This window comes from Nanorana parkeri, unplaced genomic scaffold, assembly GCF_000935625.1.
Source record: "Nanorana parkeri isolate BGI_ZX_2015 unplaced genomic scaffold, ASM93562v1 scaffold1843, whole genome shotgun sequence".
NCBI classification, from domain to species: domain Eukaryota; kingdom Metazoa; phylum Chordata; class Amphibia; order Anura; family Dicroglossidae; genus Nanorana; species Nanorana parkeri.
The window spans coordinates 121204-147629 of NW_017308111.1; the positions used below are offsets into that span (position 1 = coordinate 121204).

General features: G+C 42.8%; 1 protein-coding gene across 4 annotated transcripts in view; it reads right to left on the reverse strand.

Moving 5' to 3' along the window:
• The window catches only part of LOC108799876 (tripartite motif-containing protein 2), a 104363-nt gene that overhangs the window by 37985 nt on the left and 39952 nt on the right, over positions 1–26426 (reverse strand). The window contains exon 1 of one of the 4 annotated variants that reach the window (XM_018571810.1): positions 24640–24660. The exons of 2 other annotated variants lie outside the window; for them this stretch is intronic. The gene's annotated coding sequence lies outside the window, so the exon portion shown is untranslated. Of the gene's footprint in view, positions 1–8566; positions 9039–24639; positions 24661–26426 lie in introns of those variants that run through there. One more of the 4 variants, XM_018571808.1, reaches the window with a different exon arrangement.

Consider the following 26426-nt stretch of genomic DNA (forward strand, 5'->3'; position numbering starts at 1 on the left):
AAAACCCCAAGAACCCCAAATCCACAACCTCAAAAAAGTAGATTATTACATGCAATCAATAAAACAAGGATTGTACATAGAACAATATCGGACCTCTGAAAAGTACAAGCATGCATATGTACTCAGTACTTGGTTTGGGCCCCTTTTGCAGCACTTACTGCAATTACTTTTGCACGATATTCTAATTATTCGAGTTTCACCTGTATGTGTCTGCGAGTACATTTTGTTGCTTGAACTCTAGGAATTTTCTATTTCTTAAACTTAAATTGGACCAGCTTGGTTACGTTATGTATGTCACATCTGCAGGGCCACTGGGGATGCTAAAATTCAATGTAGTATTCTGTTCTCCATAGTTGCGGAGCGAGTGACTCCCTGTGTTCAGAGCAAAGACACCACATCGCTCTGGCAGCACCTGGAACAGGACAGTGCTGAGTTTATGTAGCACAGATTTCTTTTCTACAGTTAATTTCAGCATCCCCGGCATCCCTTTAGATTAGTTAACCTATCATGTAAATCTAGCCTGTTCCTTTTTGCCTTCATCTCTTGTAGTCAGATTAGCTGCCATGTCTACCACCAATTACAGCCTGAACTGCAAAAGGGACACACTTCTGTAAGGCAGCGTAGACAGACAGGAAAATACTTCTCTGCTGTGCGTGGCATCATTAAACACCAAAAAAAAAAAAAAAAAAAAAGAAGAAGAAGTTTATAATTGAAGTACATGTAATGGTGGTACACAATGAATGTGTGTATGTGGGGACAGGGGCTTTAAAACATTTTCTTGCAGGAGTTTATTTTACTATTGCTTACTCCTATCACATGGGGGGCACTATATGTAATATCATAGTACATGTACTCTATTAGATTCCTAATTTTATTATCACCCCCTGCACAGACTGTGCTCATTAAACTTCTCTGGCCGCCCGGGAGATTGATAGCCCTGAACCTGGAAGCACTCAGAGCTGGGTGCTTCTGAGTTCATCCTACATATGGGGAGATCAGTAAGTGATGTCAGAGTAGTAAGCCTCCTAGAGTGATTAGCCTTTAGGTTGTAAACCTAATGGGGAAGTGGTGGGTTTGAGTAGTTTTGCAAAACTAATTGGCGTCAGCCCTGTCCAGTTTTCTTTCCTAAACTATTCAGGCCCAACCACTCGCCCATATCTACAACAAAGGCAAATTATTCTGTAGGGCTGCAACAACTAATCGATTATTGAAAAAGTTGTCAACTTTTTCAATCATCGACTATTGCTGGGATTTGTGCCATTCTGCATTCATTGCTGTATAATTTTACACTTTTCATTTCACTATATTGCACACCACAATTTTGTTTTCTTTTTTACTTCCACCGCTCCAAGCTTGCTCCTGTGATGGACTACACTCAATACAAACTAGTAGTCCATCACTGGAGCCATTTATTTGATTTTATTTTTTATCCGATTAACCGATTAATCGAACTCAATAATCGGCTAACTAATCGATTTTGAAAATAATCGTTAGCTGCAGCTCTATTATTCTGTAATCCTAAGAAAAGAACTAGGCAGCCTTTTTACTCTACTTGAGAAGGAGACTGAATTTCTGACAAGATCAACAGGCTTTTATTGAACACATTTGGGGGGGATAGAGCAGGAAAGTTTTATAACTCCTGTCAGGTTTTACAGCCATTGGAGGCTATGTTGGAAAGATTCCTTCACTTCCTGCCTGGTAAAAAAAAGGAAAGGAAGTAGGAGGAACTCTCTCTAACAGCAACACGGACAGAAGTATAAATGCTTTTTAAGGCAATTAGGGGGATGCTAAAACTTTTGTGAGATTTTGAGCCGAAAACACATTTTTCTGATGAAGTGTGTTAAGACAGTAAGTGCATTAAGATGTATTACATGTATTATGTTGTAATGACATTTAAAATGGCCTCCAGCACACTGAGGCAACACAGCTTCATTGCACAAGCGCTGCATCGTACTACAATGCATGCTAATGCACAGTGTTGCCAAAAATGGTCCATGTTCATTTTTGTTGACATTTTGGTGCGTTGCCAGTTCGTTAATTTGAATATGCTGCCTTAATGCAAAGCACATGCATTTATTTTTTACAGGTATTTATATAAACGCAAACAACGCAACTCACTGGGACACCAAGGTCTGAATGGGCCCCATTATTGTCTGTTGCAGATTTTCCTTCACTTCTATCTGGTAAAATATTGTCTCTAGGACAGAAAGTAATGGGAAATCTCTTGGCAGCAAAACCCGAGATTGGTTCAAACCTTTCCAAGTGCCATACAAAACATGAAACAATTTTTTGGGCATACTGTAGATGGAGTTTAACAGACTAAAAAGGAGCAAATAAAAGAATTGTTAGAGTTTAAATACACTTTAAATAACTCAAGCTGATAAAAGAGAAAAGTGGGCTAGGAGTTCACAGAGCTAAGATGAGAGTCAGACATTTGTATTCCAAGCACTTCAGTTCTGTGTTTTATAGGAAAAGCGAGAATGGAGGGTATTAGTCATGGTAAGCGTGGAATCTTGCCTGATGTGACTTCTCAAACCACGCTGCTCAATGAATGCAGTGATTTCAGTTCTGCACTCTAAAAGGCTAATTGATGGATGGAATACTTGTAGCCAGCACATTGAAATGCCAGGAAAATTCTACAGAGTTTAAAGAGGCTCTGTACTGAAGAAAGAAATATAAAAAAAATCAAAGACTGTACATCCTCTCCCGATCCACCACCAAAGCCCTGCCACAAAATATGCTAAAACTGAGGATAGAGAGGCTGGAGAAGATACAAGATAGTTTGCCAACTGTGGTATCAGTACACGTATGATGTTTAGAAGGAGTGAGAAAAATTGTTACCTCATTCTACTGGCAACTTGGTTCTAGGTATATGGAATCAGAATAGGTGAACAGTAAGCATACAGTGCAGTTCCACCAACACGAATGGACAGACTGCAGGGACAGTGATGCCCTGGCCATATTCAGGCAGGGAGAGAAACTGAGACCTTTTATTATACACAGGAAGAAGGTTTTGACAGTCAGCAACGTCATATGTGGTGCCCTTGACAGTACTGCAGCCGTAGGCCATGACCTACGTATGTTGGCTGTACAGAAATCTGGTCCTGGGTATGACTAAGCCTTTGCACTCCTATGCAAGGTGGGGGCCCTATGCAAATACTGTTGGTATTGAAATAGAAATTTTTGTAGGGCTCTAATCAAAGAGGCAGATTGTACTACTTTGACCATTTTCTCCACACCCTTTAAAATGAGAGGTTCATGCAGAAACTCTGTGTGCATGTAATAACACAGATCCAGTACTGTATCACTAAGAATTGCAGAGGTTGCTGTTGACACTGACCCCCTGTACCATTTCCAATCAAGAATAGCTGACATCATACATACAGGGGAAGACTTCAGAATCACTGTTGCTATTCACGGATCCCTTTGCAGGCTGTGCTGGAAGGAGAATTTGTTTAGCTGTCTTTGTAGTGTACATTTATTGCCCTAAGAGCTTTTGGTCATCCCAGCCAGCATGAAATTAACCCTGTATGGCTAATTCAATGTTCCCCGGGGTGTCAAAGTGTTTTAACCAGTTTAAAACTGAGAGCTGTCAGCTTACCCTGTAAGCTAAAATTTATAATATAGAATACTGTGATATTTAAAAAATTATTGCTACTACAACTCTTGTAGTTTGTTTTTTTTGTAAATCTTTTTACTGATTACTACACCAATGCTCTTAGCACTTGCTTGCTGTGGAAGAGGTAGGTGGGCTGAGAATTTACAGCTCAAAAATGAATCTTAATTCCCTGCACTACTACTGCTCTTCCCTAACAACCTCTGTCCTTAGCTCTGGTCCCTAGTAGTGTACTGCCTATACTGACAAGCTTTCCTGCTTCCTGTCCTTCATTTAAACATACCTGATGTTAAGATCAATGACAATAAATTTTTGCTATGTGGCCCCATGACCTGTAGTTACACCCCTGGACCAGGATTGGCAATAAATAATTACAGGTTCAATTATTGTTATTCGGTCTTACAATAGTAAAAGTGCCTGCTAGGTAGACACGGTTTTAACAGATACTAATCGCAAGCAAGGGTTAAAGACATTAGCTCTAGTGAAAGCTAAAACAGATTGGTCTGCAGAACACAGCAGTAGATGCAAATGTTGCACAAATTGCTTTTGCTGGTGTCCACCCACGTATAAAATAATCCTCTGCCAAAAATTCACTAGATGAGGGATAAGCAATCTCATTTTATGAATTACTAACACCCATCTGTTACACATGCTGGGGTCATTTAAAAGGTGCATCCCCATCTGGCTTACTACAGGCCATGACATTATTAAAATTTCAATGCTTTTATGAAAATCCATCTCTGCTCTGATGCACCAAGGCACTCTTAAAACGTTACTGCAGAGTAGAGGTGGATATAAAAAAAAAGTGAAGAAAAGGAATCTGCCAGGGCAAATATATATGGGAGCTGCTATTGCAGCAAAAATTGTATTCCAGAGGGTCAATCACCAGACACAAAACTGATATTTCATAACAGTGTAGAGTTAAACCACCTAATGGTCTAAATATATTTCAGGGACCAAAGCAGAAAGTTTCAATTTCCAAGTGCACACCAACTATGACTATTATGAGGAGATATATATATATATTTTTTTTTTACATTGGAGAAAATACAACATGCAGGACCACTCAAATCATAATGCATGGAAGAAAAGGTGGTAATTATCATACCTCCCAACTGTCCCTCTTTGGGAGGGAATGTCCCTCTTTCTGCCTCAGTTGTCCCTCTTTTCGGACAAATACGTAGTCCTCTATAACAATGCAACACTTAACTACCAAAAGTATTACACAACACTAAACCTTTCACACAGACTACTATTTTAAAAAGCAAGTATAAAAAGGTAACATATTGATGTAAAAAAAGCACTTGTGGGTTTAGCTAATCATTTTTGATCAGAGGCGTAACTAGAAACCTCAGGGCCACGGTGCAAGAAACCATGCTGAACTGCTGACTTGTAGTTTTCTAGTAATACAATGCCATTATAGAACATGGAGTAGAATATAGTCGTTCCAAATTCAACCATGTTCTATTCAATATTCTATCATGAAAAGTACTTACCTCACCTGTCACGGTCTTCTTGTTGTCCCAGCTGAAAGAAGCTCAAGCAGGCTTAAAAAAAACCACAGTAGCATGGGGGACAGCGGCGGGAACATCGGTCTCTCCGCATCGGCGACCGCTGCGACCCTGGTAGTTCCGCCACTGTTTTTGGTTATTAATCCCTCATGGTCTAGGTAAATGGGGCATGGCAGTGGGTGTGTCCTTTGCCTAACACTTTGTGCTAAACAGTGTCCCTCTTTCCCATCTCAGAAAGTTGGAAGGTATGAACTATGGTGGTAAGCTCTTGGCCCTTTAAGATGAAAATCTTATTTATCAGGTTAATTGGTGGCAAAGGTGTCCAATGTTTTCAGTGCTAAAAAACTGATACCACGACCACTACTGGAGCTATGCAACAGGGTACTGAAAATTCTACTGCTAGACACAATAGGTTACATTTGAGACAATTACTGACAAAAAAAATGCAAATCAGGCTGCCTCATTTAATTGGTTAATCCTCCTCCCAACACTAATGTTTCAGGTTTATGTAGCTGCTTAATCACCCGTGAGCTTTTTTGTAACTAAGTTCCCAGATCTGCGGTGGATTTATTTCAGCCATTACGATATTCTCACTCCCACTGTAAAGTTTTTCAAGGAAACCAATGCTGAGAGACATGTAGAGACTGGTAACCTGTTCTACTGATAATGCTAGCTTCCTGGCTGCCATGCTGAACCCATGGTTTTCAGGAGGAGGTCTGCAATGGCAGATCCCATTATTTTCACATTACGGTTCACCTTTTATTTATTTTCTATTACAGTCAATGCAAAAGTTGGACATGAGACTTCCACATGGGGTGAAATACCTGGGAATTACACAGGGAGACCTCACCCTTGTAATCCCTGCAAGATAAGAATAGTCAGTGAGTGATTCAATACACTAGATGACTACCACAGCCAAATAATTTCTGTTGGGTGAAAACAAACACAACAGCATTACCATTGGTCAAATTCATTATTCGCATGGTGAAAAATACCTGAACTTAAAAGGAGACATTTGGTGAGAGTAACAGAACAGCTGCCTTTGCTGAACTTTTTGAAAAGAATAGCTGTCTAGTGCTGAAGCCCTTGAAGGATGAATCCCCATCCTTGCCAGGGAACTAGTATTCTCAGAAGTCAACAATGGCAGCCCTCATGCTTTATGAATACAGGTTAAAATCTCATCTATGTTCAGTACTGCTCTTGTTTACTGAATAAGCAGAAGAGAAATCAAATGGAACAAAAAGTGAGGATAAATATTGCTTATGTCAGCTTCGAACAGATATGAAAAAACACTGCAAGACATTTCATACAGATTGGTTGGGTACACAGTTTTTTGGGGGGTGTCTTCTACCATACACGATGCAAGGTTTAATTGAGCCAGTTTATTTAAATGAATAGAGCAAATTAGCACATGTCACTCATTAGAAATGCATTAACAATAATGACTTCATGTAAAAGTAATGAATGATGAGCAGTACAAACACAGCAACCAGTAATCATCTTTAACGTCTCACCGTACGGAACTGATGTAAACGGACATCTGATAGGTCATGCACTTTAATTTCCCATATTTATAAAGCACCAATGTATTTGAATATTATATATCATTTAAAAATAGCAAACAGGAGAAAAAAACCCACCATCACCAGCTAAAGAAACTGTTATAACTAGCGATTAGGTCCCATTCACACCAGATGTATAGGGGCTATGCTGGCTGATTTTTCCAACGCAGCCCCAATGCAAGACAAGGCAGTTCACCTTGTCATGGATGGACACTATTTACACCACAGCATTGTAAACACGGTAGTGTGCGCAGAAAAAAGTACGGCATGCAGTACTTTTTTCCAGCGTAGCAGGATACAACGCGGTACCACTGCTTCGCACATCACTGTGCCCCTAGAACTGAAATATCACTTTTCTAGAGAAAAAAAAACAGCTGCTGTGAGATTTACCACAGCGGCTGCTGTAAATGGGCCCTTAATTAGATTCCAGGGCCATTTATCTAGAAAATGCAGAAGAGATGTGTGATTGGCTGCAACAGGAAAAAAAGTGTATTTTCCATAATCATTTCCTATTTTACTCTCTGAAGACTTACATGAGAAAATCCAATAACATTTGTATGCCTCCTTAAAATCTGGTTGCCGTAATAATGGCCAACATAACCGTTCCAGAAATTCAGGCCTGCGCCACTCTTCTGAATGTTTCTATTATCTGTGGTGGACGTGCGCAGCACAGAAGCTGTGATAATGGAAGGCTGCACAATAAATGTGGCCTATGGGAGCACGATTGATATATGGCCCTGTGGAGGTCAATATTTGTCAAACGTCATAGGATAGCTGTACTGGCATCAACTACTTGATGCTACTGAAAGTGTAAAATGAAAAGAAAACAAAAAAGTCCACAAACAAAATGGCAAGAAACATGTAAAGCCTTCCCAATGATTCAGAATAAAAGCAATCACAGCCAAGGGGTGGAGGTGCCTGCTTTGTCTTTCACATTCTATGCAGTGCTAGAACTGCATTCACATTAAACCATAAACAGCTAACATGCAATTAGTCCTGTAGAATTAAATATGCTGGTCCTGCAGTGTCCTGTTCTTTCACCATGAAATATTCATCTCCGGCCTAGTGTGAATGAGAGGACAGGACAGAGAAGACACTTGTTATCCTGACTGATGTTTTAACATTACCATCTCATTGTTCAACATAGGCCTGCAATTCATTACTATGTGCCAGCCAGGCCTGTGCTCAGAGGCATTATATGGACTGATGCTTTGTGTTTTTCAGTACATTCGCTACCAATCTAAAAAAAACACTGAACACAGTTGGCCAGTTGATCCATAACAATGCTGTTTACTGACTACAAGAAGCCACTGCAACCTACATCAAGAAGAGCAATCTGCAAGGACCATCACCTACACCGGATCTACATGAGTATATTGGACAGGTATTACTTTCTTATTACAAAAGGGATAATGCAAGCATAAACCCAAATAAATTCCGCCGGCATCTCAGAGAATACAGGGTAGCTGCCAAGAGCATGTCATTTTTGCCTTGCCAGCTGCTTCCCACCCAGGCACTTCACTGAACCAGGCCTACCAAGGTCAGGGGGGCTGTTATCTCCATTCATCCAACAAGCCATAGTGAGCATGCAGCCTTCCAACAGTGCCCTGTGCTTCCAGATTCAAGACAGGCAATTAAAAGAGGGAGAAGGGGTGGGGGGTGACAATCCCTAGGGAAGGCTGTTTTTTACGATTATATCTAGTGCATAATAAAAACACACAAAAAATATATCAGATTACTTCCTAATTTATAACATGATCTATGTTTTCAATTATTATCCCTGCGATCATTTACATCTAGAGGCTGCTTTATCAGGATGACAGAACAAGTACATGCACATATAAAACTGCAAAGTCACCACCATCAACATTACATACCCATCGTCGACGAGCAACGCACAAAACAATCAGCAGCCAGCTAAAGCAGGGATTCTATTGTAGATGTGAGCAGCAGAAAATCCCAGTAGATAAAGCATAACTGTTCCTGTTGCATCCAGGCAAGAGCAGGGAGAGGCAAGGAAAGTAAGTCACAGCATCAAAGCCATTTCTCATGGACATGCATCAAAGAGGCAGGCTGTATCCCTCGCACAGGAGACATATACAAGAGGAAAAATAGGGAGAATCAAGAGAGGCAGCGATGTTCCATCTTTAGGGGATGAGGAAACATATTCTGGGTCATCGATCACTTTGTAGATCCTTTGCTAAATATCAGAAACATCAATCTTTATTCATTGTATCCTTTTTTTTTTCCCTTCGTAAGCTGGTACTGAAAGACTGCAGCAAGCGATGCAAAGCATTGTGGGATTGGGATGCAGCAGTGAGCAAGGAAGAGATTCGCTGTTTTTTTTTCCCACCCTTACAGCATCAATCAGCTGTTTGAGGAAAGAGTGGGCTAGTGAAAGGGGAGGAGGGGATGGGTGGGTTCAGGAGTGATTACAAGATTAACAGAATGAGCTGAGTCAAGGGACAATAACCACAGAAAAATCAAGACTGGAACGCAGATTTTTAGGCACTGCATGTCATATACAAATAGCTTGGGTAAAAATGCAAGCAAACTATTAAACAGCCTAACATAAAACACATACATGTGACTGACCTGAAGCAGAAATGTCATTGTTTTAATTGCTCTCAGAAGCAAACCAGATCCTTCACATGAGATTTTAATCAACGAGGATTAATCTCTTCTTAACAGCTGCCCCATTGGCAGTGTGCTGATTTCAATGTAATCAAAGTGAGGCAATTGTCAAAAATGGATTATTCTCAAACTATTAAGAGATTCAAAATCTCAAGTGTGATTGAGCTTTTAAAAGGCCGGATTTTAGTTTGTTTTCAGAGCCATGGCCCTAGACCAGCAGATGAGACAGAGGTGTTATATAGTTTACACGTCAATTCTAAATATTTATGTATCACAGAGCTGTAGCTAGTAGTGATGGGCTCGGGCGTGTTCGCAGCTCCACGTGCCGAGCCCGCCAGGAAGCTGACATCGCCCCAGCGCCAATCACAGCTACTGAGACATTATCCCGGTCCGCAGCTGCAGAGATCGGTATATGTCTCAGTGCCTGTGATTGGCGCTGCGGCGCTGTCAGCTTCCTGGCGGGCTCGGCACGTGGAGCTGCGAACACGCCCGAGCCCATCACTAGTAACTAGCTCCTTTTGGCCCGAGGCAGGAACAGAAAATTGTGCCCCCCAACAGACGTGTGCGGTATGTGACTTCAGGTATCCCGCTCCAGAATGGTGGCGCGCATGTGCCGATTGCACTGGTGGCCAAATCCAAAATAGCATAAAAATGTGTTTTGTTTGACGAAACATATGAAAACATTTTCAGTTTCTGTTCATTTTGTCTGAAACTAATTTTTCGTTTTTGCACGTCTAGTAATGTGTGTTTGTGTGTGTGTGTGTGTGTGTGTGTGTGGGGTGGGGGTTAATATTATTTCTTTTTTTTACTGTTGGGGGTCTAAACAGACCTGACATTTCCCTTTTGAAATAGAAAAAGAGATTGAGGACACAGAGTCCTCTGCCCATACAGGTGGGGGAGAGCAGCGGGGTTTCGAGGAGAAGCTAGAGCCTGTGCCACTCCTCTCCCTGCCAAGCCGCGGCTGTGTTGGCCGCCTGGCCAGGGCCGTCTTTAATACTGATTGGACCATGGGCAAACATTTTCAAGGGCCCCCCCCCCCCACACGGGGGGGGGGAGCAACACTATGCAATACCAATCGCACAGTAAACAGAAGGGTGGCGCAGGTGTATCTTTTGCGGACTCAAGGGGACGGGGCCGGTGCAAGGATTATTGTGTACACAGGTGAAGGTGCATTTTTCACCCCCTCTCTCCCTCTCCCCCACCCCCGGTGCCCACAGACGACTGTCTATGCAGCCTTACTAAGGTTTATTGTCCCCCATCATATGTACATGGAAAGCATGTAGTGACCCCATCACATACAGACAAGCAGCATGTAGTGACCCCTCTCTCTGGACGTTGTGTTCCCTAATACACACATGCAGCAGTCAGTACAGACACTCAGGGCCTCCCCATCAGATACCCCCTGTTCATGCTGCCCTGATTCAGGCTCTAGTCCCCTCACCTGGCAGGCTCCCTATACCTTATCCAGGTGCAAAAGCCACCTTTGGCAGCTGCCCTTTGGGCCCCACAACAATAACTGGGCCCTGGGCAGCTGCCCCTTTTGCCCTGCGTTAAAGACGGCCCTGCGCCTGGCGCCCCTGTTGCCAATGGCACCCTGTGCTCGCTATTGGCAATAGGGGCGAGGGGGGCACAGCCAGACAAGCCCTGGCTGTGCCCCTCTCAGCTACCTCTGAGGCGAGTGCCTCACTCACCCCATGGTAGCTACAGCCCTGATGTATCACATAAGAAATATGGGAGCTAAATGAATAAATGAATAATGTCAGTTACGTTTTATAAACATTTACTCAATTATTTACATGTATTGATTTTACAACATTACAATTTAGCAGGTACATTTAAGGGCAAAAAAAATGTTTGCGTCTGTATGTGGGGGGGCGGGGACTTAAAATAAATTTTTGTGTTATTTTAAATTTTTTTTATTTGTGAAAAATGTTAAGCTTCTTTTTTTATGCTTTAATTTTTTTTACACTTAACTATATTGCTATCACATATCCCCTATGTGATAGCCAATTCACATGACAGGTCCTCTTAAGGCTCTGTTCACACTTAGGCGTATCGAATATGCGCGCTTGACGCGCGTTTCCGAGGGCTACTTGGCTGTATCCCAATGGAAATGCGCGACAAAAACGACGCAAAGAAGCTCATGTACCTTTTCAGGCGTAGGCCGTTTTGTAGCGCGTTCAGACGGGCTGAAATACGGAAAGTGTGAACCATACCCATAGAAAACAATGGGATTTTTATGTTTGAGCGTTTTGTAGAGCGTTCATAGAGCATTGAACGCGCTACAAAACGTACAGGTGTGAACCAGGCCTTATGGAGACATCAGGGGTCTCCAAGACTCCTTGCTGACAGTTTCCCCACTTGTGTGCGCGCTGAGTGGAGGGGCAGGACTTCTTAAGACGCCCTCCCGCTCCTATAAGGCTCCCGTCCGGCCGTTCACGAATGGCCATGGACCGAAGGTGGTTAAAAAATGCATTGAAGTACCTTTCCCATTAACAAAAACATATCTTATTTGTGCATCACTGGGATGTAGATCCTCAAATCATCTCTGAATTGGTGCTGACACTGTCCTTCCTTCTGAGGGTGGCTGTATCTGATTGGATGCAACACCCCGAGGCTGCCTGAATACCCGAACATTGACTGTATCTGATTGGATGCAGCACCCGCGGCTGCCTGAATACCCGAACAGTGACTGTATCTGATTGGACGCAGCACCCGCAGCTGTCTGAATACCCAAACAGTGACTGTATCTGATTGGATGCAGCACCCGCGGCTGCCTGAATACCCGAACATTGACTGGGAAAGATTGGATCCAGCACCCGCAGCTGCCTGAATACCCAAACAGTGACTGTATCTGATTGGATGCAGTGGCTGCCTGAATACCCGAACAGTGACTGTATCTGATTGGATGCAGCACCCGCGGCTGCCTGAATACCCGAACATTGACTGTATCTGATTGGATGCAGCACCTATGGCTGACAATGGTTTCAGAGGAAGTGAGGGAAAATCTGTAACAGTAACACAGACAGCAAATACAACTCTGACAGGGGTTCTAGCCTTTCTTACTCTATCTGCGGTGGGAAAAGGGATAATAAAAACAGGCAGCTAAGCCGAGTTTTTATCGCCTCCCTTCCCCACCTTTACCGACCGCCGACCTACACACAGCTATGGACTATCCACATTGTCACATTGTTTTGTTTACGGTACATCGATTTAAACTCAGCATGTCATGTTTAGCAGGCAGTACCTCCTGCCAGTGTATTGTGCATTGTGTATTTCACTCTACTGTACAGAGCGTTGGGATGCCACTACCAATGAATAGCACCACAACTCACTGCAGATAGAACAGCTGCTTTTCTGTGCGTTGCAGAAATGCTTGCTGTCACAATGTGTAAATGTGAATGGGCGCTAAAAGTTTTCAACTTGCAAGTTCATATAGGCCTGGCTCAGAGATAATGGAAAGCATATACTGCATATCAGGGGAGGACTGACAACACATGGGAACAGTAGAAAGGCATCATGGCACACTCACAAACCAGCATGTAAAACAACTTGTCTCACCACTAAGGACAATGACAGAGGTTTGGATATACATGTGCTCCAAGATGGAGACTCTCATAGTTTAGAGTTAGGACCGCACTATAAGAGGTGCCTTGGCGCGGCAGTGCGGCTTACACATCCTTTGCAGAAGACGTGTATCCAAACCTCTGTTATTGACCTTAGTGGTGAGACAAGTTGTTTTACATGCTGGTTTGTGAGTGTGCCATGATGCCTTTCTACTGTTCTACTGTTCAAAGCCCATTTCGTGTGCACCTTACTGTATAACTGGTAACAAATTGTTGAGTGCGTTTGTCGTTTGTTTTGCTTGACAACACATGGGGCCACCGGGCAATACAAGATTATGAGGCCCCCTTGTGCTCCGCCCATATACAAGCCCCAACTGCATAAACATTCTTGTGTTACAGAAATCTTTTCTCCACGCTGTTTTCAAAATAGTGGGCCAATTCACTAAAAGATTATTTGCCAGGGAACTGGTAGGAGACTTTTAAAATCTAGACCAATATAGGCAATTTGGAAAGTGAGCTAAATGGCAGAATGCACGGCGGACCTCACACCAGTACCACTGCATGGCAGACCTCTGACCAGCGCCAATACACGACAGACCTCAGACCAGAATTAATAAACTGCAGACTGGGCAGTTAGAATGACACATGCACAACATCTCTGGGATCGGCCATCACACACAGTCTGATCCCCGTGGGACGTAACCTGCACACACGCATTAACGGGCAGCTCTTTCTATGCCAACACACAGGTAAGTGCTCACCTTCAGCAGGTCCAGTGTGTGGGTGCAGCAGATGTGGAGGGTTCCACCACGGTCAGATGTGAAGGGTCTCACCATGGGCAGATGTGGAGGGTCTCACCAGGGGCAGACGCAAAGGTCTCACCGGGGGCACATGTGGAGGGTCTAAGCAGTGGCAGATGCGGGCACCATTCCTCCAGTGGGGGGGCCAGGACCGGATCTCAGTGGGGCCCCCTAGTCGCAGGCCCTTGTGCAGTCACACCGGCAGTAATCCGTGTTCTTTTCGCTGCTCCCACACTAGTAAATTAAGTTATGTTAAAGCGACAACGGCAGAGTCTGGTGGGCCCAGGAGGCAGGGGACACTGCCGTTGCCACTTTCACATTGCTGTATCTCCTAGTTTGGCAGCGGCGCAGACGAAAAGGGCATGGAGATGGTGCACACAGCTGCCTATCCTTCCATGTGGGCTGGGAAGGTCAGCGGAGGGGTCAGTAACAGGGCAGTGCCTGAGTTCCCGAATGGTCAGTCCGCCCCTGCTGCATATTTGACAGACATAGCTGTCATTAGGGAGATGAATATTCTTGGTTATACTTGGGGGATTCTGTTGCGACTCAGTTCAGTAGCATGCTCCTAAAAAGTTGCTGTGACCACCGCACTCATAAGTATGCATGGCATCTCTGGGCCAGAAAGTGAGGAGAAATTTCCCCAGCAGATAAAAGTTCTATAACCTCCATTACTCTATCCAAGGCTAAAAGCTTTGACTGAAATTACACTTCACTTGCACAATGCAGGATTATACCAGAAAAAGACAAATCACTTAGAAGTGTTTTTCTGTTCATCTAGCAGCATGGTCGCTTAGTAACTATAACCTAAAAATAATAGTGAACGCTCTATTTCAAAGAGAACCTGCCAGAATGGAATTGTTGGACCTCTCATTGCTGAGCCTGCAAACTCAGGCTCTTTGATACCAATTTTCCCTTCTCTACCCAATGAGTTACTGTACTCAGGTGTTCCAGAACTTCACTGTCTGCAGACTTGCTGGGTCAATGACTCAGTAACTAGTGAAATGAGGATAAGTATGACAGGCCTGGGACTTGCAAATTCAAAAATAATTTAGCATGATTGTGAAATAATATTACTTACTGTACTTCTCTGTAATTCTGTAATTCTCTGTAAAGCCCTGAGGAACACATTGGCCTTATACAAATGTATGCATTAAATAAATACATTCTATTAGGCTCTATCAGATATTAGCAAACCATAATCTAAAAGGCAAATAAGGAAAAATGCAAACATTTATTATGTACTGAATGCTTCTAAGCTATAGTAAACTATTATCAGGGGAACATTTACATGCATATGATATGGACATAGTAAAATCTACAGCACAATGATAGACTCATTACTAATTCATCAATCAGCCACTTATTGTCTGTTATTTTAATGAGATTAATATCATTTTAAAGGATGAAATGCCGAAATTAAATAAAATGAGACATCTAGAATATAGTGTTCTTGAGGTGATGTAACCCCCTACTCTGGCTCAGGATGAGATCAATCAGATGCACTTGTTATGATTACTTAAGAAGCCATTAAACTGTAATTATTTTAATATACATTTAAATGTGTACTTTTCAATTTATTCAGTAACTTCCATTTTTAACCATTTTTGATCTCTTATTACTTGTCGTCTGTGGACACCCAGATATTTAGAACTGATGCGTTGTATATTACACTGGCCACTATGCCATCTCCAGTTTTGATAAATTCCACCCCCAGCGTGCACAAACAGCCACGGCCAGCAGTGGTGGCTTTTAGATTTATTCTTTGTACAAATCAATGGCTGGTGAAACCGCTGAGCAGTTACATGTGAATAGAGCCTCTTACCGACCCTGGACGCAGACATTTTGCATCCAGAGATGGCATTTCTGTTGAGTTTCTGGCTACACAGAGAAGGACTACAGTTAATCGGCCAGTTTTTATGCAGCCATAGCATTGAATGCAGCTCTGTCCAGAGATAGCGTTTCACCAACTCTAAACACAGCAAACTATCCTCACCAGATTTCTCGTCTGAATGAGACCTACACTCTAGGTGCCTGCACTTCATACCTTCAGCAGCAATTTTTTTAAATTACAGATTTTCTTTAGGTAAAGTGAAAGTGGTCAGAAGTCCTGATCTGAATGCTTGTTCTGGTTCAGTGACCAAGAATGTAATAAAGAAACTGGATGAAAACCAGGCAACTATAATTTTAGGAAAAGGAAAGAACACTGAGGGTCGGTTCACACCTCAAACTCCGTGTTCCAGTGCGTTCGGCCTCTGGAACGTACTGGAACTCAAGCCGGCTGGCTACCTGCATTCAGGGGTGGAAGGGGGCATGGGGGTGCATTGAAGTCAATGGCACCACAGCCATGCCCCCTGCATTGCTTTCATAACAGTTTAACTAAGATTTCTAAGTACTAACAATAGATATATAAACAGACAGGCAGAATGATCTTTTATTTTCCCCTTTACTTGAAAAAGTAATTTACCTCTGTTTTCCTGATCTGGGATATAAGTGTGTTCAGGGTCTTGGTTAGTAAAAAACTTTGAAACGTTATTAAATGTTGTAATATCTTGCTTTAAAATTACAAAATGTTGGTCCTACTGCTGAAAGGCACAAATTGTAGGGATGCACCAATTTCGGCTGCAGAAACATATCGCCGAAAATTTTGGCCGAAATTGTGGAGAAACCATAGTTTTTCTCCTCCCCGCAGGGTTCTGCTCTGTGTCCTCTCTGACACAGCGCAGCGTTCAGCAGGGAGGAGAGAAACTCTCACAGGAGGCCCAGCGGGGCGGGGAGGAGAGCGCTGTGAGATTGTCACAGGATGCTGAGCTCTCCTACCGCAACTCCCTGCTCAGCCTCCTGTAACAGATCAGGAGAGTGGTGTGTGTGTGTGGAGACAGCTGTCACTGGAGACCGAGGTGGTGGTGAGGGGGAGGAGTCAGCTGTCAAATGAGACCAAACTCTCCTCCCCACACTGCCAGCTCAGCCTCCAGGATGGAGAGCAGTATACAAACACTCAGCAATTATACATAGTATGAGTTAGTATGTACCAGTTATGAATGAATAGGAGCAGGGGTGTGCCAAGGCTGGGTGACACACGGAGCGGAGACCAGGTGACACCCGGAGCGGAGACCGGGTGACACCCGGAGCGGAGACGCATACGCGCGATGTTGCTGTGCGTGTGCGAGATGATGTTATCGTGCATGCGCAATGACGTTTTTGCGCATGCGCGGTCGTCTTACGGACGCCATACGAGAGAGGAGGGGACGTTCACCTGCTGGCAGGATGAGGTATGCCGCCGGGTCCCCTCCTCTCTTCTGATACTGTCAGGCACTCGGTCCGTGACCGAGTGCCTGACTTTTCATAGGGGGTGACACCAAAATAACTATCAGTCATTTTGATGTCACCCCTCCAATGGTGGCACCCAGGTAGGGGCCGCACCCCCGTGAGACGCCACTGAATAGGAGTGATCTACATCACTGCCTTTTCTTTCATGATTGTGGACATGGTAACTCATACTATATCCACAATTTATGAATGAACAGGAACACTCAGTACAGAATAGAGCCTTGGTTCTCAACTGGTGGGTTGTGACCCAAAAGTGGGTCGCTACTCCGTGTTCAGTGGGTCGCCACGTGCCTTCCACTTTTCAAGATGAGTGGCTCCTCAGCCTCCCCCTAGCCCAGCACTGTCAGTTCTCGCGCCAAGCAGCCATTTAAAATGTGCTGCTTGGCGCCTAGTGTCGGCTTAAGGTGGGGTAGGCTGGGGCTATGGCCAAGAGGGAGCTCCATCCATTCGTGCTTTGCTTACAGCTCCCTCGCATGTCCTGCAGAGGTGTCTGGAGCCGAATGACATCACATTATGGCTCCCGTCACCTCTGCGGGGCATGCAAGGGAGTTGTACAAGCAATGCACATATGGATGGAGCTCTGTCACAGCAGAGCAGCCCACACTGGACGCCAGGTTGAAGATCCACTCCAGTTCTCGTAAGGTAGGGAGACTGGGTGGATCTTAAAAAAAAGAAATATCATTTTTTGGAGTGTGTATGTGTGTGGTTGAGAATGTCTGTGAGATTGTGTCTGTGGTATGTGTGTCTGTCAGTTTTTTTGAGGGCCTGTTCACACTAGTACAGTGCGATAATCGAACTATCCCTTGCGATTTTCGCACTGTACCACGCAATCACATCTACTACGTGTTCTGGTGTGGGTAGTGCATTGCTTTGCCATTTATTTGAATGGCACCCCAAACGTACCTCCCGCCCACAGTTCAATCTCTCGCAACGGAATGCGGGGTACCGCAATGTCATGCGTTCCATTGCAGTGCGACTTAGGTTGCGACCTAATGACCAAGGACACAGAAGCCCCTAAAAGTGAAGTATAAATAAAAATTTATGATTTTTTAAAAATTAAAAAGGTTAGAAAAAAAATAATTTTTGGTTTCGGTCTGGTATTTTTTTTATTTCCGGTTTCGGCCTCAAAATTTAATTTCGGTGCACCCCTAGTAAATTGTCCTCAACTGTGAGACAACTGTCACGGCTAGAACAAGTAAGACAGAAAGGATATCTTATGGAATAAGCACAGTCCACAAAGCCAAAGGTCAACTGGAATTTTATACAAATATTTTAATAAAAGCCACAATAATGCAAAATCTATACACAGCTTATGTACTGACTGCCTTGTATAGTTCCAGCATTCCTGCAGTTTAGCCAGTTTACAACAATGTATCTTAAGAAATGGCTTATTGTTCTAATTGTTTGGGAGCAACAATGTATAAAACTTGCTGAAACAAAGTGTTATAAGCACAGACACTATGTAACATTGTGCTACATGCACTCATTCTCAGTCAAAAATTTGCCTACTCATTCTTCCAGAAAATATAAAAAAAACTCCTCTAATTAACTTAATTAAAAATCATTCACTTACATTTGTGAACTAATGGATTTCCACTTAAATTAAAGACAAAGCCTAAGATGAAAGTGTATTTCCACTTCCGCAGCCAAACTGGGATGACACCTATTTTATATTTGTTACATGTTTCTATTCACATAGCATAAGCTAAAAAAAAATACAAAATGCTTCTTGCAGTTTAAATTGATTTTACTTGGGTTAGGGTTTCTTAAAGGTTAAATTGTCAACTTGCTTCTCCTTCTTTGTAGTGTTAGAAGAGTTGTGAGAGGTTTGTATTAACCCTGCCTGTACTGTGCTGGCTTATTCCATTATAGTTTGTAGATTTGAACACTGCCTGTCCTAACAAATGGTTAAAGGATTAAAAGTCTGGGGTCTGCACTGTATGTTAATGAAGTTAGTAACAGTAACACAATCCACACATTTCTGTCCTATAAGGATAGGTCACTGTGAAGGTGCTAAGAAAAACCTTGATTCAGCTATTTTGCCTGCTAGAACACTACATCTGGAAGTCAAGATTTGTTTTTATTATTATTATTTTTGGTATAGGAACACATAACAAACATATAGGAGGGGTTTCTCAAATTTGACTGCAAATGTGGAACTATAACACAAACACACATTAATGTTACTTTTTGTTTGATGTAGGCATGCAAGCACGGACTTCATTCACAAGCTAGCAGGACACAGCTCTTCCCGAATGGCACTCAAAGCCCAATTGAACCTTAAATTTAAAAATATATCTTTACAATGTTTACATTGTGGAATCCCCCAGGGGACCAATTGCATTGATCCATTGCTCCTGCTCTGATCTGATCTATGGTTGCTAAGCTAGTGTGATCAACAGTGGGCCCCCCTTCCCCCAACGCTGGGCGACCATGCTGCTTCTATGATACACATTTTTAATCAGATCACCCAGAGTGATGGGTACATAGAGGAGAGGTGGTAGTGACAAACAGTGCACACAGAAGAGGAGGGATAACATCTGCAGTTCTGCCTTCCAGCCCTGTGCATCAGAGGACATGCTCTGTCAGCTCTAAGGCCTCGTAAATCGGCTGACAGATAACTGAACTTGATCTGAGGAGAGAGACTACAGTACTAGCTGTTGACTTTTATTGTTGTGCATGATGATGCACTGGAGAAGAGTGTCATTTTTTTTACGACATCACAAGCTCACAACAACACTTACTAGCTAGCACTCTGGTCTCTCCCCAGAACAGCAGATGGACGGGTCTGTGCTCATATGTCTGAGAGTACTAGCTGGTTTGTGTTGTTGTGGTTTTGTGTCCTTGCAAATGATGGCACCCCTCTCCAGCATCATTCAGAACAACATAAGCCACTTGCTAGTACTCCAGCTGCACATGTTGTTAGAAAGGATACCAGCTGAGAAGCCCGCTTTGAGATACACTTACTATATCAAGGGATGTATGAATTGCTGCTGGTGCTGTGTGGGCTGGGAGGGCGAGGGGTGTCCGCACATAATATGCAGGATGTGCTGTGTTGTAAGTCTCCTATGGGAACACCCATAAACTGTCCATTTACTGCACAATGCATCCTCTAATCAGAATGAAAGCATGCCCTCAATGCACTTGGTCTCCTGGGGGATTCCATGAGGATATACAAACCATGGTGATACTTCTTCTCTAAGGTGCTCAATGTCATACAAATCATTTTCTTTCTAAAGCAGCCGGAGTGAAAAAAAACTGTCCACTGCCTGAAGCTGCATAGTGGAACCGCTTCTTTCTGTGTGCACTTATTGCAGAGATCTAACAGACTCCCTCATTAGTCAGAGCTCTTCAATCGGCAAAGCTCATGCTCCCCGCTGATTGGAGAGATCTCCCTCTGATTCAGGGGGTGTGTCGGATCTTTGCAAACACATCACTGCTTCCCCACAGAGATCAAGGGTCCCCCTCTGCTGCATGCTAGCAGGACACAGACTTTTCTACTCACGCTGTGGCTAAAAGAAAAACAAACTGTTAATATCTTGCATACCTTTTGTTTTATTGATGCTGTAATATATTCAGCCTACTTACACTGATAAACAACTCAACGGGCTTATAATACTGGCAACAGTGTTCCATGACTATCCCATCTAGCTCTTGAACAAATACCTGCAATGCAACATACTGTAAGAAATTAGGAAGCAGGAAATCAACCAGGCTCACCTAAATCTTGGGCACAATATTCCTAAATATTTCATTATTTGTGACTGTTATTTGTAAAAAAAAAATTGATTTGATGAAATATTCAGGATAGTTAAATTGCCATGTGCAGTCTCAAGGGTAGACTACTGAAATGTCACTTCTTATTGGATGCCAAGTAATTGGAATAACCATTTGCTTCCTATACTTTGTTACCCCTCTGTAACGAGATGCCAGTCAAAATTGTTACAGATTCCCTTACAATGGATTTGAAAGCAATGACCTGCAGCATTTTGTCCAGACTGAGAATCCAGCAATGAGGAATGTTAGCGCCAGTAGGTGGTCAGACCTGGAAAATAGGCTGTAATAATCTTGCTGCTGGACTTGTACATGCAAGTCATTCAGTGAACGTTGACCTATCCAGGCCTATAAAGAATATTAAGGGCTAAATATAGAATTTTTGAATTTTTGCAAGAACAAAAATTATTTTACTTTTTTGTCAAATCCCTGAATTGTTACCCCTTTCCTTTTACAATAGTGCTTAGATGCATTTTCGGAAAATCAGTTGTAGAATACTCCTGAGATCTACTAAAATAAAATGTACTTGGAGATGTGAAAGCGCTTATTTAAATGGGTCACATGTACAATTTAATTGGCAATCAACACAAACTGAACATCCAGGAAAGATTCCAAGCCTCGAAGAAATTTTTAAAAGTCACGCTCTGCAAATGCTAAATTATTTATTGCAATTACTGTAAAATAATCCATAGCAATTCAAAATGTTTTTGGTTGGAAAACAAAAATGACAGAACTGCATAACATATTAATTTATATGACGGTTGAACAAATAATAACCTGCCAAACCTTATCTAACACAACATTGCCAGATCCTGACAATCTGAAATAGCACCCAGCCTTGAGTTTTTCTATTTTTCAATGTTTGCTATCATAATTCATTGTATACTGTATTCTTAAGCGAATATTGTTTCTAAAACTATTGCAAAGTTTCTTATGTAAAGGTCCTGCCAGTAAAAAAACTTTATAACACTAAGCCACTGCCTCGCAATTAGCAGCAGCATTGTCAGCCTGCGATGTGCACTGTGCACTCCATCAGTTGGCCATTGGGCAGCCATTCAGGCCTATCCAGGTCCAACAGCATTTAATTCTGCAAGCTAAGCTAGCTTTTAACACAAGGTACACAAATATTGAGAAAATATCACCAAATCCAGCCCAAATCCAAACAAAATGTTAGAAAAGATCCAGATTTATATTGCTGTTTGTCTCTACTCAGGAGACCCCACTCCACTTCTATGTTATCACAAGTACAGGAGAAAGGGGAAATCTTCCAAAAGGGACATAGACAGATACAGTATGTATATAATCAGCTTCAGACAGATTCAGTTCACATTGCTGAGTATGTTTCACTTGAAACTTTGCTGTAAAATCTCTTGAAGAATTAAAAAGACAGCGCTTCATGCCTGGTTGTATCCTGCCTGCTTTGTCAAATATAGACATTTGGATCCATTTAATAAAGCGTAACAGTACTTTGCCAATTATAGGCAAAGTAATAGATTCACTTGATAAAAGGCACCACAAGCAGGCTTTACTCCCCTTACCTGCATTCCTCTATCACCGTCATCCCCCACTGGGGCTCTGAGGAAAGCTCAGTACTTCCAGGTATGGTGGAACATGTAATACTTCCGCTGCATCCACATAATTCAGCACTGGGGTCAGGTAATTGGTTGCTCAGACCGTGGAGAGGAGGAACTTACCAAGTTCTGTGCAGGTTCCAAGTCAAAACCTACACAGAGATTTTGAGGCACTGTAGTGGCAGGGGAGCATGGAGGAGATGATATAGTCTATCTGTAGTATCTATTGTAAAGCAAACCTGATACTTTACAGGTTTCCTTTAAATGGAGAATACAACAGCAACAGGTAAGTATGGCTGCCAGCTACAAAGGATGAAAATCAGAATCACTGTTCATATCTGACTTGAGTGTACCTTTAACATTCAGAATCACAATGGGCATCACTATGCAATGCATGTACAGTAACAGCATGTGTTTTAATACAGAGGAAGAAGTAAATTACTGTTATAATTGTCTTGTAACATAAATAAAAGACCAAATTAAGCAAATAGAAGTGTGCTGCTCACACAATGAAGTAGTTGCTAATAAAAGTGACAAGTAAATGTATAATGTAACTATTTTTATGATGGCTTGTGACAGAGGTTAATTGCATACTCATGAATATCATTATGTCCATGTTCTAGTGAACAGACATTTAAGTATTTAAATAACTCCATAAACATGTTTTATTTAGTCAAATAAAGGCATTTAACAGGGATTCAGAGTGAGTGTTGCAAGTACTCATAATCATATCATGTAGGACAAGCCCTGATGTACAATAAATCAGCCTCTTTCAACCAGGGTGGAAACCCTAGGGTCACTTCTGGCTTTGTCAGGGTTGCCTTCACATTTTTTAAGGGGGCTCCTAAAGTGAAGGGGATCCTGCTGTGAAAGGGGGGCACATTGATGTAAAGGGAATCTGCCTGTGAAACGGGGGGCACTCTGATGTGAAGGGGGCTCTTGATATTTAAGGGGACTCTGGTGTAAAAGGGGGGGCACTCTGATGTGAAGGGGATCCTAATATGAAGGGGGGGGTTCTAATGTGAAGGGGGCTCCTGATGTTAAAGGGGGGACTCTGATGTGAAGTGGGTTCCTGATATTAAAGTGCATTGTGAAATTTGATACTTTGCAAATACACATGGATACTAGACAGTCCACCCACACTGCCTGGCCAAATAGCAAAACATAAAACACGTTATTTCCGTCCAGAGTTGCATTGATTTTTCACCAAGATCTTGTAGTGATGATGGGAGAGTTGGACCTCTGTAGTTTTAAGGCCTGGACTGTGGTGGTCAATCCATGTGTGAAAATGATGTCTCATGCTCTCTGAAACATGACATTTCGGAACATGCCCCTGCCATCAGAGAAGAAAAAAATCCACTGATTGAAAAACCTGTTCATACAGAGTATCCAGGTAGACCGCTGACCTCATTTTTGGGGACATAATGTTTCTGAACCTGGACCTGACCAACTGAAGGTTGTTACATATTTGCTTAGCCTTAGCTAAATCCAGGTGGTGTCCTTTTTTTTGGCCAGGCATTGTATATTTGCTAATGGGGACACAAACAGCAATAAAAACCTGACAGGTTTTCTAATCACTCTCCACTCTATCCAAAGCTAAAGTTTTGGCTTTAGTTGCATTTTAACAGATTTGATCACATTGTCTGATTTCTGTAAATAACTATTATTATTACATAGTATTTATATAGCGCCAACAGTTTGCGCAGCGCTTTACAATATAAGGAAGACATTACAATCACAATACAATTCAAGACAAGATAGTAAGGAGGGCCGTGCCCCTGGGGGCTTACAATCTAAAAGGGAGGGGGAAGTGATACATGAGGAGGTAGCTGTGTGGGGATGAATTGTTTGAGAACGTGACGGTTCAGTGGTTAGGTTGAGGTGGGATAGGCATGCCTGAAGAGATGAGTCTTTAGGGACCGCCTAAAGGCAGTCAAGGTGGGAGACAGACGGACAGGTTGGGGTAAAGAGTTCCAGAGAATGGGAGAGACTCTAGAGAAGTCCTGGAGGCGAGTATTGAGGAGTTGACGAGGGAGCTGGAAAGCAGGAGGTCTTGGGACGAGCGGAGGGGAGGGTCAATTAGATCATTATGCATAGGACCACCATAACAGAAACAGCATTAAAAAACAAGTAAGGAGTGCTAACCAAAACTAAAAAAAAAGGTTTTGCAGACTTTAACTCAAGTTCTGACACATTTGAACACCGAGAAGGAAAAACGAGGACAATAAATAAATATTAAAGTTGCAGAGAGATGTAAACTACAAGAGAAGAGCAGTACTTCCTGAATTTGATTTCCATGCCCGTCATATCCTTCAACATTTGTCCCGCAGCTCCCCCCGGCTGCCTCAGGAAACTTTACTGTGCTTTTATCTCAGCACTGAACTCAACTCTGCCGTACAACCCCATACAGATCATTATAGACAATACATAAACACGACACGACAAAAACAAACAAAGCCATACTATGGGCTGAAACTTGTCTCCGAATATTGTAAACAAACAAGGAGGGATTCCTGGGTGTACCAACTAAATATGCCATAGAAGATTTACTCTACACCCACGAGTCATTACTTCCAAACCTTGCCCCTACATGAATAGAAAATCTGGAGCTCACCATGAAGCACAGTGATGCGGTGTCTCCAGTTGTCCTCTGACAGGCTCTTGTTTACATGTACGCACATACACAAGGTCTGATGACTGGATCCACACTCGTCCTGCCTCTGTTTATCCCTGTCTAGATTGGTCATCTGTGATACAATACACTCTCCGCACACTCCGGTGACATGGTGGGCTGAGCTAATACGTCCCACTCACATATGAAAAATAGATGACACTTTTCCTGCCAGCTTACCTCTAATTTGTAACTTCTTCTGCCTCAGTTTCCTAGGGATAAACAGAAAGCTGAACGATGTGGTTTTCCTTGGCGTGTTACTGCAGTATGAAGTCATATGTTTTTCCGTATAATGTATCTAATCTTTCAGGCCCTGGTACAATGGAGGATTTAAAGTTAAAACATGTGTGAGCTATATTGTAAAGCAAGCAGGACAGTGATGTACAGGAGGCATAGATGTCAGCTCGTGTGGGAGCAAGTCTTACCAATGACTAATGCCGCTTGTAAGGAATGTGTGTGGAACCTAATTGTTTGCACGTGGAATTATGATTTAAAGGTACAACACTCGAAGGACATATTATTAGTTATAGTGTAGCACTCCACCACTACAGAACTAGATATCATTTAAAGCTGACCAAAAGAACCACAAGAACCAACAATTATGCAAAGGCAACTATGCACAACAAGGATACCAAATTGTAATTGTTATCAAAGAAACAATGCCACTAAGTTAAAGAGGAACCCCGGGAATTCAAAGAAGTGCTCCGTGCATTTTAAAAATTAACCCTTGCAGTGAGGCTACCCCTGCCCTGCAAGGGTTAAAGTGACATTAAAGTCAACCCCCCTCCCCCCCTCCCAATCCTGCTGTATGCACTTACCTTAAATGATGCCTCTTGATCCGATCATCTTCTTCTTTACAGTAGATTCCAGCCTTCTCTCCAGTGCTGACTCCACTGTGCTAGCTGCCACTTCCTGTCCCACAGAGTCTGTGCGGGTGCACGCTGCTCCATAGAGTTACCTTGTGTCTCCCCTCGTCTGAACTGCGCATGCGCCCGCCCTACGATCCTTTGCTGCCGCCCGAGACTCTTCAGAGGCTCGGACGGGAGCGCGTGGCGAAGACACAGGTAAGTTGTTTTTTCCTTTTATGTTTTTGCATATATCTACTGCTTGTTAGCAGTAGATATATGCAAAAAACGCCGAGGGTTTATTAACTCTTTAAATGCTCATTTTGGTCTAGGGGTTCAAACAAAAAAATATATACTCACCTGATCCTCGATCCTTCCTTGATTCTAGACCAGTCCCCATAGCCTCTTCTCCCCTGGGCTCTGGTGGTCTAAGAACCACTGACATCACCACATCTTAAGCAGGCCCATTGACTTGCATTGGATGTGAGGATGACGAGCGGAGGGGGACAGAGGTCAGCGCTGGCTGCTGTGGGACTGATGATCGGGTGA